This window comes from Macrotis lagotis, chromosome X (genome assembly GCF_037893015.1).
Source record: "Macrotis lagotis isolate mMagLag1 chromosome X, bilby.v1.9.chrom.fasta, whole genome shotgun sequence".
Classification (NCBI taxonomy): domain Eukaryota; kingdom Metazoa; phylum Chordata; class Mammalia; order Peramelemorphia; family Peramelidae; genus Macrotis; species Macrotis lagotis.
In genome coordinates, this window is record NC_133666.1 from 611,797,246 (window position 1) to 611,813,523 (window position 16,278).

The 16,278-nt window shown below is 36.6% G+C and overlaps 1 protein-coding gene across 1 annotated transcript in view; it reads right to left on the reverse strand.

The window, feature by feature from the left end:
* AGO2 (argonaute RISC catalytic component 2) overlaps window positions 1–16,278 on the reverse strand; it is a 143,583-nt gene that overhangs the window by 79,306 nt on the left and 47,999 nt on the right. The gene's annotated exons all lie outside the window — the stretch shown is intronic.

The window sequence follows — 16,278 nt, forward strand, 5'->3', positions numbered from 1 at the left end:
TGGAGGATACCATTTGTATCCAGATAAAGAGCCATGGAGTTTGAACTAAGTTAATTTAGGAAAAAAACCCAGATATCTTATTGTCTGATCTTGTTATCTCATATACTTTTTGCTTCTTCCTTAAGGATATGATTTCTCTCATCACACTCAATTTGGATCAATGTACAACACGGAAACAAAGTAAAGACTGACAGACAGATTGCTTTCTGTAGGGGGGTGGGGGGAGGGAAGTAAGTTTGGGGGAAAATTGTAAAACTGAAATAAAATCTTAAAAATAAAAAACAAAACAAAACAAAATCTCTTCTATACAATATATTGGACCAGCAGTTATTCAACCACATTCTCCAAGAAGAAAACCACTGCCTTTCAGAGGTAGCCCATTCAACCTATAGTTAGCCCCTCAGCATTAGGAAATTGCTTCTAAAGTCTAAATTGGTAACTTTACAGTTTCTATTCAATGCTCCTGGTCCTACCCAATGGGCAAAGAACAAACCTTCCTTCTTCCATTTGTCAATAATCCATATTTGTCATAGGCTATGCAATTATCATCCCCATATTATAGATAAGGAAACAAATTTAACATCAAATAATAATCATAAGTTAAATTAAATCATTTTTTATAAATCAAGTAAATACAATTACACAGCTTAAAAAATGTGAAGGTTAATATTTAATGCCCATACCTGCTCTAAGAATATGTGCTTCTCCTTCTAAAGTATGCTATCTCAAATAATGCATGCTACATTTCTCTCTCTCCCTCCCCATCTTTTCTCTCTCTCCATTTCCTTACCACAAAAAATAACCTGGAAAAGGGAAGATAAGATATGGTAAAATAGCTATATAATAAATTAGAATAGGGTAAGGTACATAAAAGGAACAAAGTTTTATGAGATTTTGCAACAAAGGTCAGTTTCACTTTTAAGATTTGCAGAGGATATGGACTTAGGTCTTGAAAAGATTTCTGAAGGCAGATGTGGAGAGGTGATTGGAGATGGGAAGGAAGAGGATAAAGGGGAGGAAAACATGGAATAATTTCAAGAAACCTGTGGCTTTCCAATTTGACTGACATGATGAAAAGGGAATAGTGACACTAGGTTGAAGTTAAGATTGTGGATGGCTTTAAATGTCAGGCTAAATAGTTGGGACTTGATTCTTTAGAAAAGAAGTAGCCATAGAAAATTGAGCTGGGGATTAATTCAGATCAAAGGATCATAGGACAAGAGCTGGAGGAGACCTCAGAGTCCATTGAATCCAACACTCTTGTTTTATAGATTAGGAAACTAAGATCTTGGGGAGTTTAAATGACTTAAGGTCCTCCTGGTAATAAGTATCAGAAGCAGGACCTGATTCCTCAGTCTCATTTTCATCTGTACTAACATCTCAAATTCAACATATCCAGCACTAAGTTATTTCTCCTAACTTTCCTTTTCTGTTAATGGTATTACTTCCCCTAAATATCCATGCTTGAAAGCTCAAGTGTCATTATAGATTGCTCTCCTCCTTTATGCCCAACCCAAACTCTTGACTTCAGATCTTCAATAAATATCTGTTTAACTGAAAAAAAATTACACACCTAAAAAAACATATATGGAGAGATTACATATATATATATATACATATATATTCTATATTTGAAGCGCTGTAGGGGAGAAATAAGAATTTAGGGAAGACATAATCATAAATATAACTGATTCAACAAAAATCTGTAAGAATTACAGGAGTGGTGCAGTGGATAGAGCACTGGCCTTGGAGTCAGTTGAGTTCAAATCCGGCCTCAGATACTACTTACCCAGCCGTGTGGCCTTGGGCAAGCCACTTAACCCCACTGCCTTGCAAAAAAAAAAAAAAAACAGCTAAAAAACTAAGAATTGCAGAGTGCCAGAGCACTAGACATGATCACATTTGTATTAGGAAAGCAAGATTGTAGAGCCTTTCCCCTCCCATATACTGAAGGAAAGAGTAATGAGAGTAACAATAGTCCAGGAAGAGCTAGTTAGTAAAAATTACAGAGGGCTTCAGTCAAGATGGAGCAATCCTAATGGAAAGAAAAGAAAGGAGCTTGCTGTCAGATGTCTCTCCCTTAGGGACAAATTTTCATCCTTTAAGGTTAAGCATGACTTTTTATTTGTTTTTGTTTTTAGGTTTTTTGCAAGGCAAACAGGGTTAAGTAGCTTGCTGAAGGCCACACGGCTAGGTAATTATTAAGTGTCTGAGGCCAGATTTGAACTCAGGTACTCCTGACTCCAGGGCCGGTGCTCTATCCACTGCACCACCTAGCCACCCCAATCATGACTTTTTAAATTTGAGCATTACTCAAAGCAAAATGTGATGAATAATCTTGATAAAAGGATTCTATAGTTTTAAAAGTAGAAATAGGACTTTTTTATAAAGTAATGAACCTGATTTTCATGTGTGGTTCAAACTGATTCTGAAGATAATTATTTTTAGAGTACTTATAATTTTCCAGGGCAGTTAGGTGGCTGAATGGATAGAGTGCCAGTCCTAGAGTCAGAAAGACTTATCTTCCTGAGTTCAAATCCAGCCTCAAGATATTAGTTGTGTGACCCTGGGCAAATTATCTCTTTGCCTTGGTTTCCTTATCTGTAAAATGAGCTGGAGAAGGAAATCATAAACCACTCTACTTTCCTTGCCAAGAAAATCCCAAATGGGGTCGTGAAGAATCAGACAGGACTGAAACAGTTGAACATCAGATACAATCATTATAGTTTTGCTTTCATTAAATGAGAGGATTTAATATGAGAAGTGTGTAAAATCACTAATGTAAAAAGTCAATAGATTGCTAAAACATAAACTGTTTGTAGGTTTTGATCTGGCATTTCCAAGGAAGATAGCCCAGAAAACATCAATTCACCTTGATGAAAGTTAGATACTATAAATACTAAAAATTCATAGCAGCGTATTTTTTGGTAGTAGCAAAATAAAACAACTAAAACAAGAAAAAAGTCTGGAAATAACTTTCTCTGTGTTGTTTTCCTCCATTAGAGTCTAACTTCCTGGATGGTAAGGACTATCTTTCTGTTTATATTTACAATCCCAACACTGTGCACAGAACCTGGTAAGCATTTGATAAATGCTTGTTGACTTGACTAATGTATTATTTTTGTGCTATAAGAAATGAAGTAATTTGGAGAAACATGTATAATAAGAGGAAAAAGTAATATAAGCCCTCTGTGAAATAGGCTTTTCTCCTTTCCAATAAAAAAAGAGAAACTATAGGTATAGATATATTGCAAACACTATCTCACACAACAGAGCTCTAAGTGTTTTTGTTATAAGGGAGGGTTCTACTATATTATTAGAAAATGAGCATTTTATAAAGCATCAAAAATTTTAAGATAATAAGAAAATAAACAATGTATACTTAAGAAGAGGATAAAATGTTAGCTATACAAATTAAGGGGAAGGTTGGAGTTATGGTTTTTTAAAAAGGCACAAACTATATTACCTCCTGGTTGCAAGGAGATCTGATATGGTAAATATCTAAAGAAGATAAAACTACAAGTGAAAGTTGAAACATTAGCTATCCCATGATCATAGAATCATTCTATAGACAGCACATCCCTAGGTACAGAAAACAAAAAACAGGTTCTAGTAAAAATTACAATGGTGTTAATCCAATGGAATTAAAGACTTTCAAAAACTGTATTTAATATTTGAACTCTGGTTGATTAAAAGTAGAAGAGTGGAGAAAAACTGGACACAATAAACAATCTTATGCTCCAAGGACAGATGATGAAACATATTTCTCTCCTTTGAGTAGAGATTGACTTTTTTTCTTTATTTTTCCTAACAGTTTAGGGATGGCAAATGATGCAAATATTGTTGTGCAGATTGAAAAGCAAATATAAAGGGAGGGTTCAACTGGGAGAAAATGAGAAAGGAATGCTAATTAAGATATTAAAATTAGTCAATTAATTAATATTAGTAAAATTAGTGTTGATGGATCCACATTGATTAATAATAGGGAAATGATCCTAAAGAGATAGACTGAACACTTCCATAGTGATCTTTACAGACCATCATCAATCAATGCAGAAACTATTGACCATTTTCCTCAAGTTGATGTCAATCAGTCCCAAGCTGAAGTTCAAACTGAAGAAGTATTGAGTGCCATTAGGCTCTTTTCAAGTGACAAAGTACCTGGTGCTGATTCTATTCCAGCTGAGATTTAAAAGGTATGTATGTTGGGGGGGGGGGTTCATTGCTCATCCAAAAATTGATATTTTCCAGGTTATATGGCATGAAGAGGTTATTCCTTCAGGCATTCAAGGATGTCTCCATAATCCATCTCTATAAAGGCAAAGGGAGTAGATTTTTCTGTGACAATCACAGGGGTATATTTCTCTCTTAGTCATTGTTATTAAGATTCTTGTTAGAGTCCTTCTCATGGGGGCAGCTAGGTGGCGCAGTGGATAGAGCACCCTGCCCTGGAGTCAGGAGTACCTGAGTTCAATTCCAGCTTCAGACACTTAATAATTACCTAGCTGTGTGGCCATGGGAAAGTCATTTAACCCCATTGCCTAGCAAAAATTAAAAAAAAAAAAAGAATCCTTTTCAATAGACTGATCCTTCACCTGGAAAATGGTCACCTCCACAAGAGTTATTGTGGCTTCAGAAAGGGTTGAAGAATAGTTGATATGGGCTTGCTGCCCAACAACTCAGGAAAAATGCTAGGAACAGAACAGAAGTCTGCATATAACATTTGTAGATCTGACCAAGGCCTTTGATACCATCAGGTGTGAGGACTTATGGAAAATTACTTCAAAATTTGGTTGCCTAGGGAACGTCAGTCTCATGATGGTGTGCTTGCCTAGGTTCTGGATAGTGGACAATGATCTCTAGATTTCCCAGTCACCAATGGAGTAAAACAAGGCTGTGTCCTTGCTTGCATGCTATGAAATGCCTTCACTGAAGATGAATACAGCATCAAGGTCAGCTACCACACTGATGGTAAATTCTACAACTTGAAAAGGCTATAAGTCAAGACCAAAGTGGAGGGAGTGTTGGTGCATGATTTTCTGTTTGCAGATGATTGTGCCCCCAATGCAGCCTCTGAAGCTGAGATGCACTAAAATATGGATCAATTACCTGCTACTTGTGCTAATTTTGGTGTAACAATTAACACCAAGAAAACTCAGGTGCTCCATCAGCCAGCTCCACATTATCCATATGTGGAACTATCAATTACAGCAAATGGAGAAGTTCTGAGTCCTGTGGATAAGTTCACTTACCTTGGCAGTGTTCTTTCCAGAGAAGTACATATTAGGGGGCGGCTAGGTGGTGCAATAGATAGAGCACTGGCCCTGGAGTCAGGAGGACCTGAGTTCAAATACGACCTCAGACAATAATTACCTAGCTGTGTTGCCTTGGGCAAGCCACTTAACCCCATTTGCCTTGCAAAAAGCCTTAAAAAAAGTTAAAAAAAAAGAAGTACATACTGACAAAGTGGTTGACACACACATTGTCAGAGCTAGCTCAATATTTGGGAGGCTCCAAAAGAAAGTGTGGGAGACAAGAAGTATTAGACTGACTACCAAACTGAAGATCTACAGAGCCATTGTGCTGAACTCATTGCTATATGCCTGTGAAACCTGGACAATCTACCAGCACTATATCAGGAAACTGAATCACTTCCATTTAAATTGTCTTAGGAAGCTTTTGTAGGTCACCTGACAGGAGAATATACCAGATACTGAGGTCCTTTCTCAAGCTAAACTGCCTAACATTCCAACATTACTACAGAGAGCACAACTACAATGGGTTGGACACATTGTTGGGATGTCATAAGTATGCTTGCCAAAAAAGACCATTTTATGGAAAACCCACACAGGGCAAGAACTCAAGGGAGTCAGAAGAAGTGATACCAGGGACACCCTGAAGGTCTCTCTGAAGAACTTTGGAATTGACTGTACAGTATGGGAGATACTGGCACAGGACTGCCCAGCATGGTGTGCCCTCATCAGAGAGGGTGATAAGCTTTATGAAGAAGGCAGAATTGAAGCAGCTCAAAGGAAATGTGCCATGTAAGTTTAGAGTACCCACCCTGGGTGATCATATGAACTATCTGTGCCCAACCTGTAGAACATTCCAAGCTAATATTGGTCTGATCAGCCACAGTCTGACACAGTCTAACAAGCTATAATTTCTCAATCATGGTGGTTTCATTTTGATCTTCTTCCATAATGAAGTACAAGAATCAACCAATATTATGAAATTACTGTGGCAAAGTAAGCAAAAGGTATTATAAACTCCTTGTAGGAATGATTTCATCTTTTTTTTGCCAAGAACTTGAGTAAATGATTTTATCTTCCCATTCCTCTGTGTTATATTAGATGGCCTTCAGCAACTGGTATAGTCATAAAAAAATTACCAACTTGCGGCCAACTTCCTGGGAATCACAATATTTCAAATTTGAAATGGATTTCAGAATTCTTTTAAACAAATTCAACAGAGGATAAAAACTCCCAATAAGACTAAAATCTTCACCTGATTTTCAGTATTGAACATCTACTTATTCTGCGTACTAAAGTGGGTGACAGGGAGATAATATTCTATGCTCATAAATAAATAATAATTAGAACATGATATGGACGTTATCAGAATACAAACTTGCCTACGAACAGATGAGGAAAAAAATCAATGATGACTGAAAAGTCAGGAAAGCATTCATGAATGCGAGTTCCTTTTGAGCTGAGCCTTGAAGGATAGTTAAGACTGACATAATTTTTGTTCTGTAAGAAAACAGACAAAGTTCAGAAAAACCTTGGAAAGACTTACATGAACAGATGCTGAGTGAAATCAACTGAATCAGGTGATCACTGTACATCTTAATAGTCACATTATGTGATGATCAATTATGATAGACAACTCTTCTCAACTGTGATCAAAGACAAATCTAAAAAACTTGTGAGGGAAAATGTCATCTATATCCAGAGAAAGATGGAGCCTGAATACAGATCAAAGCATACTATTTTCACCTTTATTTATTTATTTATTTATTTATTTATTTATTTATTTATTCATTCATTCATTCATTCATTCATTCATTTATTTATTTTGTTAGGCAATGAGGTTAAGTGACTTGCCCAAGGTCACACAGCTAGGTAATCATTAAGTATCTGAGGCCAGATTTGAACTCAGGTACTCCTGACTCCAGGGCCGGTGCTCTATCCACTGCACCACCTAGCTGCCCCCTATTTTCACTTTTTAAAATTTATTTTTTGTTTTTATTTCTCACATTTTCCCCTTTTGTTTGATTCTTTTCTCATAACATGACTGATATGGAAATGTGTTTTAATATGATTGTATATGTATAACCTATATCAGATTACTCACTGTTATGTGGGGGGGAGGGGAAGGTGAAAGGGAGGAAAATGTAGAACTCAAAATCTTACAAAAAAGAATGTTATAAACTATATTTACATTGGAAAAAAATTAAAAATAGATGATATCACAGGTATGTTAGGGTGATTAAAAGAGAGCTATAATGTTAGCAAAGAGAAAGTGTTTAGGAGATGAGAGCGCGAGGTGATAAGGTTGGAAATTAAATCTAGTCTTTGAATGCTAGGTTAAGGAGTGTGTACTCTTTTAGGGAATAGGAAGCTAGGGGTAGCTAGGTAGCACAGTGGATCAAGTGCTGTTCCTGGAATGAGGAAGACTCATCTTCCTGAGTTCAAATTTGACCTCAGATATTTACCAGCTGTGTAAGCCTGAGCAAATCACTTAACCCCTGTTAGCCTCAAGTTCCTTAAGTGTAAAATGAACCAGAGAAGGACCATTCCAGTATCTTTGGCAAGAAAACCCCTAAAGGGGTCATAAGAATAGAACAAAACTAAGAGAGAGAGAGAGAAGTCTGGTAGAATCTAGCTCCTAAAGGACTGCTTTTCCATTTTCTCTGTGTATTCATAAACAACCAGCAGGAAGGGGACAGGATGGATGGAGGCATGGGGCGGCTAGGTGGTGCAGTGGATAGAGCACTGGCCCTGGAGTCTGGAGTCCCTGAATTCAAATCCGACCTCAGACATTTAATTATTACCTAGCTGTGTGGCCTTGGGCAAGTCACTTAACACCAATACCTTGCAAAAACCTAAAAAAAAAGTTCCTAAAAAAAGTACCTAAAGACTCTCAGCCTTTAGGTACAGTGGAAGGGGGGAGAGGAAGCAAGGAGAAAACTAGGTAGCAAGGAGAAAACTAGGTAGCACTAATGGGACAGTGAGGAAGAACATAAGATAAAATCTTACTTCAGGCAAATGAAAAGTATTTCTCCATTCCAGGAAATTGCCCCAACTATTATCCCCACTCTTCTTTATTCTCTATTAACTCTTTCCCTACTATCTACAATCACTCCCATTTCTCTTAAAAAAAAACTAACAAAAAAACCCAAAATTCTTTACTTGATATTAACTAATTATTGTTTTGGCCAAATTCCTGGAGAAAAGCATCTATATCGTGCCTTCACTTTTCTTGCTCTTTTAAAACCCTTCTGGATTCTGGATTCTGATCTTATTATTCAATTAACCTGCTCACTACAAAATTGTTGATAATCAATTAATTACAAAAGCTAGGGGTCTTTTCTCAATCCTTTTTTTGTTGTTGTTTTTGCAAGGCAATGGGCTTAAGTGACTTGCCCAGGGTCACACAACTAGGTGATTATTAAGTGGGTCACAACTGAACTCAGGTCCTCCTGACTCCAGGGTCGGTACTCTATACACTGCGCCACCCAGCTGCCCTAATCCTTACTCTTCTTAAACTCTTTGCAACATAGAGCACATTTCCACCTGGGTACTATACAACTGATAGTTCCTTAGTCTCCTTTAGCTGCATCCATATTACCTCAAGTAACTAGTTTCCTTCAAGGTTCTATCCTAGGCCTCCTTTTTTCACTTTATATTATCTTACATGGTGATTTTGCCAGCTCTTATGTGTGTAATTGCCATCTCTTTGTAGCTAATTCTCAGATCTCTATGTCCAGCTGTGTAGTCCTTCTAATGAAGTACAGTCCCACACCACCAACTGCTTTTTGAACATCTTGAGCAATGTTCTGTAGTTACCTCAAACTTAATATATCCAGAATTCAGTTTCTTCCTCCCTTGTCCCCCAGCTCTCCCTATTTCAAACTTTCTTCTTATTGTCAAGGGCACCTTTGTTTTCCTAGTCACCAAGTATCTCAGCCCCTCCTGCCAGGTTTATTGCAACATTCTTTTAAGTGGCCTCTCAAGTCACTCTCTTTAGTAACATACTTTCTACTAAGCTGCTAAGGTTAATTTTTCTTAAGACAAAGGTCTGACCATATACCCTCCACCCTCACAGACTTACCTGCTCATTAAACTATAGTAGTTCCATTATCACTAGAATTAAATATAAATTCCTGTCATTTAAGTTCTTCACAATCTAAGTTCTGACCTTTTCAATCTACTCCCCTCCCTGCCTGATTCATTCACACTGGCCAACTTGATGTTTTTCAAATAAAGTTGTTTTTCAAAAAAAAAAAAACTCCTGTCTTAGCAGCTTTTTACTGTCCCTCTTTTCCATATCCAGAAAGCTCAGTTCTACCCTTTAGTTTCCTTTGCTTCTTTTAAAAGGTTCAATTTAAATCCCACCTTCTGTAGATGAACTTTCTAGTTTCTTCCAGTGCCTTACTTACTAGTGCCTTCTTCACCAAAATCATTCCCATTCTCATTCAATATTCTGTCTCTGTCCCTTCTTTCTCTTTTCTTTCTCCCTCCCTTCTTTCTCTCAGACATAGACCACAGAAAACTTAAACCAACCCATACCTAATTATTTATATGTTGTCTCTTCCATTGCAATGTGAACACCCTGAAGGCAGTAAGAGTTTTTGAGGATCTTGGACAGGTTCATAATGTGATCTCCTAAACTGTACTTCTAAATCAATAATAACTCCTCATTGGAATCCTGGAACTGATCCTCTTTAAGGTTCCAATATGAATCTCTTCACTATGCTATAGATCTCAGAAGCATTCTAGATTAGAATATCAAATTTTATGTAGATCAAAAAACTAAAGTGGCTCTGCTCCTGAAGTTTTAGAGAAAGGAAAAGAGATTGCTAAAGACTCTTTATCAGAACAGGAGAATGCAGGAATCCTAACACAGAAAAGGAAACTGGGATGTTGTAGAGTCAGCAAAACCTCCAGGAAACTTGAAGAATGATGATATCTGGATCAGGATTCTAAAAATGTCAGGGGAGCCTGGAATGCAAGTTGAGAGTCAATGAAAATACCTGATGGAAATCTTAAGAGAAAGTTGTCAAGAGATAAGGTAAAGGTCAAGACATACCCAGGGAACTGGAAATAAGCCAAGATGATCTATTAAGGAAGGTATAGTTAGCCAGTTATGCTTTGATAAGAGACAAACTGTCCACCTTTATGCACCCACCCTTGTGCACTGGCTACATTCTCAAAAGTGGTCATGGTTCTACAGACACCTGACACAGTAGGAAATCACAATGGCATAAACAGTCAACCCTGTGGTTTATGAAACAAACAGTGAGTCAGTCCTCAAAAAAAAAAAATTAAAAACTAATGAGGCATGGTGAATGAATACAGAATAGGATTCAAAGGCAGGAAGACCTGAATCCAAGTACTTTTACTTCTGACACCTGTTGGCTATGTGTCCTAAGGCAAGTCACTTAACTTCTCAGTGCTCAAGGCAATCATCTAAAATTATATGCATCCAAAGATGTACAAAGGTAGGAGTTTCCTTAAGCAAATATAATCATAAGTCTAATAAAAAATAGGCAAATGAAAATCTATATATATGTATATAAATTTTCATATATATTTTCTTTATATTATCTTTTTAAGTTTCAGTATCCAAGGAAAGGATCTGATACATTTCAGATTTACTAGGAGGCCTGAGGAAGAAAATATATGCATATTCAGTACAAGTTCCCGGATAAAAGGAAGTAATAGTTAGGGGTTGTGTGCCCTTCAGTGATGTCTGACAAGACTACTTGTCCAGCTTGACATAAGACTACTTCTTCAAATTACTGTTCTGGGTAGCTTCCATCTCAATGTGGATTCTAGCTCTGAGGAAGTAGTTCAGCATTTACTGGTTGCTATGACAACCAGGGGCCTGTTTCCTGATTTCTGGCTCATCACATAAGCAGGCTTACAATGGACCTGGTTTCTGAGCCTGGAATCAGAAATGGGGCACTCATAATAACACTCTGTACAAACCTCGTAGTACTAACTCCTTTTTCTGAAAGGGTGAAATGCAAAGATATAATTGGTGCCAACATCAAACCAATACAACTTCAGACTCTGTAGCTCTGGTTCTCAAACACTATCAGCTCAGCATCTATAAATATGGGCATGGCCTTCTCCTAGACTTTTATTTTTATACCACACACATTTAAAGATATCTGTTTTCATAATACAAGATAGAATTTCATGGTTAGAAGAAAGAGACCAACCAAGTCAAACCTATATTTGAGGGAAAACTCCCTTCTACAACAAAACTGACCAGCGGTCACTGCTCAAAGACCTCAATTGAAGCACCAAGGACCATTTCCAGAGACAGATCATTATGCTCTGGGAGAGGAAAAACTATTTTCCTCTATACTCAACAGTATATGGAAATCACAACGTACAAGGCATAGTCTTTACAACTACCCTTAAAGGAGTTGGGGACAAGGAAGATACCCTCCATTGTTACATATGAGGAAATCCAGCTTAGAGAAGGAGAAGAACAGAGCTATCTGTCAACATCAGAATTGAAATTCAGGTCTGTAACACCTTCCTTCTATTATCCCAAGACACCGTATTACTTAATTGCCTGAATAAAATACAAAAACTTAAATTTCTAGATGAGATTTTTTTAAAAAGTTAAAATATATTTTAAAAAGGAAAAAGTTAAACAATCAGCCATCATTTCATAAAAATATGTAACAGTCCTTAGGCCAATAAATATTGAAGCAAGAAATGTTTAAGCCTGCCTACAATATGTTCATTTTCTTCTCTAACCCTCTTCCCCCTTCTAAAAGAGGACTGCTAGCATTACAGTGCATAAATCTACCTTCTTCCCTTCACTCCCTCCCTCTCTATATTCAGCCAGATTAGTCCCAAATCAAGCAACTAATGTTTGCAAATCAACTATTCTACAGGATACCAATTTAAGGACCATGCATGCTAGGGAACAAGAAGAATAAGCAAGGAAGGTAACAAACTAAGCACTTTACTAATTTGATCCCTACAATAAAACTTGGGAGAGGTGTGAAGCTGAATCTGAATGCTTTTCTGACTTCAGATCAGGTACTCTCTCCGTTGTGCCACCTAGCTGCTACTCACGTGTAAAGATGTCTAACCAATTTATATTTAGTTATGAGTATCACAACTTTGCTAAAGTCTTCCTCTGATGCTTCATTGAGGTAGAGAGTGATCCTAGGTTCCTTAAGCCATGCCACCAGAACCCAAAAGTGTCTCTAAAAGTATGTGTGGGTAGGAGCTTAGTCAGCTTAATTTGCTCTGGCCTTGAAGATATCTACCTACACAAACTGACAGCATCCTCACGAACACCTCACTTGGGACTTTTTGTGGTATTAGTACTGTTGTCCTAGGTACTAGCCCACTAAGGATGACTGAATTATGACATTTAAGGGGATGACTTATTGAGCTATGACTAAGTGATGGTTAAGCTGCACCCTTGGTCTAGTCTGTCCTTTAAAAAGGAACAGGAAGAACTGACAAAGATGAGAGAATCAGAGCTGAGAGAGCTCACCATGACAGAGACCAAAGATAATAACTACAAATAGAGAGTAAGTTTAGTTCTCCTGAGGAGAGTACTACCACAACCCTTCTCCAAAGGCAAAACCCCACTTTATAGATGAATAAGCTGAGGTTCATAGAAGTAAAGTGACTTAAACATGATCACAAGTCAGTGTTAAGTCATTATTGGAACACAGATGTTTCACTAAGTTACACAGTTCTGAAAGTATTCTCAATTTTTTAATCTTAAATTTATAATAAAGATTGCTTAAAAAATAAATCCTGCCCATAGTTAAATGCCCTGTTCAGATAATGCCTTCTTCTTGAAGCCTCCTCTTAATTAAACAAACCAAAAAACCCCAGCATTTTCAACCCCCTTAACATTTAGCAAGGTATTACATATTTATGTGCATGTCAATACAGCTATTAACTTTCTTGAGGGCATTTTTGCATCCTCATATAGCAAAGTCCTACAGAGCAGGATCTCAACATGTCTGTTGAATTTAGTTATAATAAATTTTATTGAAAATCAGAAAAGACCAAGCTTGCTCACTGTAACCTGAGGGAAAGTCAGGAGATAGTGAAAGAAAAGCTTGAAACTTACTCTGTGCCTTGAAGGTCAGCTGAAATAGGCAAAAATTAGAGGGTTGAGATCAATCTCCTAAGACTAAAAACTAGGGACAGAGTTCAGAGAAAGTAAGGAGCTTGAGAAACCAAGAGTCAGATAGCTCAGGGCATAAATAAATTAGGCAGCAAACATTTATTGTAGAGAATTTGGATAATATCAAGAAAAAAGTTTGGACAGCAGAGTAAGAATTAAGTAAGGAAAGTAATGGAAGGAGTAGTGGCAAAGGAGATTGGTATGGATGGTGTCCTTGGATAAGCATGGAGGTAACACCTGGTAAAGTTAGATATACAGCTTCTCCAAAATAGTTTTTACAGTTTAAGATAAAGTGTCCCTGTATATTGCAAACTTAAATTATTTTCTTTAAAAATCAAAAATACAGTTGAGGGGGAGGTGGGAAGGAGGAAAGGAAGGAAAAAACCCAGAAAAATCTATGTTTTTCATGCCATATTCACTTTTCATAAAAGACAGGTACTCCCAAGAAGCACAAAAAAGCAAAGGGACTTGGAAATAGTAACATACCAGTGCCTCAGAATTAAAATCACTAAATACCTCAGCAAAACAGGCTATTTTCAATTGCAATACCTTTATTTATGAAGCAATATGTCTAAGGACATATTCCTTGCTAGAAAGTTGCATATTTAAAATTGGATGATATCCAGTCAATACCACAAACCCCAACAAGTCCAAAACAAATCCTTACTGTTAACCATAATTTTCTCAGGCTAAAAAATGAAAAAAAATGAAATGTTAGCTTTATCCATGAAGTTTTATTCTCTAGGATCTTACCAAACCCACAGATGAATGGTTTCATTAAAGATACAAAACTTGATTACAAAATTGGGGGGGGGGGGGGCGTATTTTATACAGAAAGTACAAAGAATCATAAAACTGAGTTAGGCAATCAATGTAATTTCCTATAGATGACATAGTTCTACATTATGATCCTCTCATGAGTTATATTTGCTTCAAATTCCTATTGATAAGAATTCCACTTAGGCTGGAGAGGGAATGATTACAAACAAACATAGTATTTCTCTCTTCTCATCTAAGATATCTCTTATCTTATGATTTGTTGACCCAGGTAAAGGAATTTATTGGTGCTATTACAAAGTTGACCAGGTATTATTGATAAAGACCAAGTAAACATTTAGATGTACTTGACAGGCCTTGACATGGCAGTTTTGACATTTTTTACACAGAGAGACAACATTCAGATTTATAACTTAGTTGGAGACAGAAATTAATTTTTGATTAGAAATATAGAATGAAACTTTGAGATTATTTTTCCTGACCTTTTCTCTGACTTCTGTTTCTGTTGAGAGCATCATTATCGTTCTAGTCTGAGATTCACAACCTTACAGATATCATCTCTATTCTTCCCTCTACCTATTGATATCCAGTCATTTCCCAAGGCTTGATGATTTTACTTCTACAGTGTCTCTACATCCATCTCCTCTTCACTCAAGTCACAGGCACTCAGTTTAGGTCCTCATCACCTCTTATTTAGACCATTTAAAGAGCCTCCAATAGCTTAAATGTTTTTAATTGAATGAAGAGTTTAAGTGGACTTCCTGACTACAAGTTCTCCCCATTTTCAATCCATCCTTCACTCTAAAAGCACTAACTGGATTGACCATGTATTTTCAATGTCCATAGGTTTCAGGGTCTCCTTATTGCCCTTAATATAAGAAATAAATTTGTTTTTCATTGAAAGACTTTCACAATATGACTCCAGTGAATCCATTCTGCATTTCATGTAAGTTGGCCTACTGTTCCTAGTACAAGGCAATTCTATGAATATCTCCCCTTTGTCATTATATGTTTCACAAATGCCTGTCATACATTCCTTCCTAACCTGAAAAAATATGAAAAATTAAAGTACATTTTACACAGTATCTAAAATACTACCTACTTTGTTCATACAATTCTAATTGCATATTTAAAATTATATTTGGGAATTATTAAGGAGAAGAAAACATGATTAAAAAGGATTACTGAAAAACAGGGTTATAAATTTTATATTTCTACCTCACATAAGTTACAAGTCTACTCAATTTTACTGAACTAATTCATTTCATATTTATTGAGTACCTATATTGTACAAGACCATATGAATAAGGATGAAAAACCGCTAACCTTCCACAAACTTACCCTACAATACCATATGTGTTCAGTTTCCCTGATGGAGAAACAGTGGCCTATTCATCTAATACATGTAAATTCCACTGACTCCTCAGCCTCCCATTATACCACAAGCCCCACTCTATATCACATATAATCACAACAAGCTGTTTAGTGAAATAATTAACAGAAATATTCTCAGTATGGATCTAAAAGAACACTTAGAGGAACATCTGCCTATGTCAGCTGGAAATACCATTAAGAGAATTCAACAGCATCTATAGAGCAACCTGTAGATGGTAAAACCTACCAAATCAACTGAAAGAAAAACAAACTAAAAACTGAAATTGCAGAGAACTTCCAGGCTGCCTCCTAAATTTGAATTTAAAGATTTGTGGTCTTTTTTAAATATTCAGAAATGGTAACTATGACAGGTTGGAAGGATATAAGAAGAGATACAGAAAAACTATAATCAAATTCTTTCAAATACCCTATTTTTCAATCTTTATCAAATTTGTTCAATTCTAAATTTACATATACCTCCTTGCATTTATATTTTTGCTGGCAGAACTTTCCAGAGAACTATGACAGAAAAATTACTACAGGGTCAGAAGACTTTATTCCAATTGTGATGTTGATATTATTAATAAGCTGTGAGACTGTTGAAGAAGAGTAAGTCACTATTTTTCTGGACCTCATTCCTTCCATCTGTAAAATAAGACATGGAATGTAAGTAGCCTAGGATTCCATCTGGCTGTTAATATTCAGTCTTCTGGCATAACATTT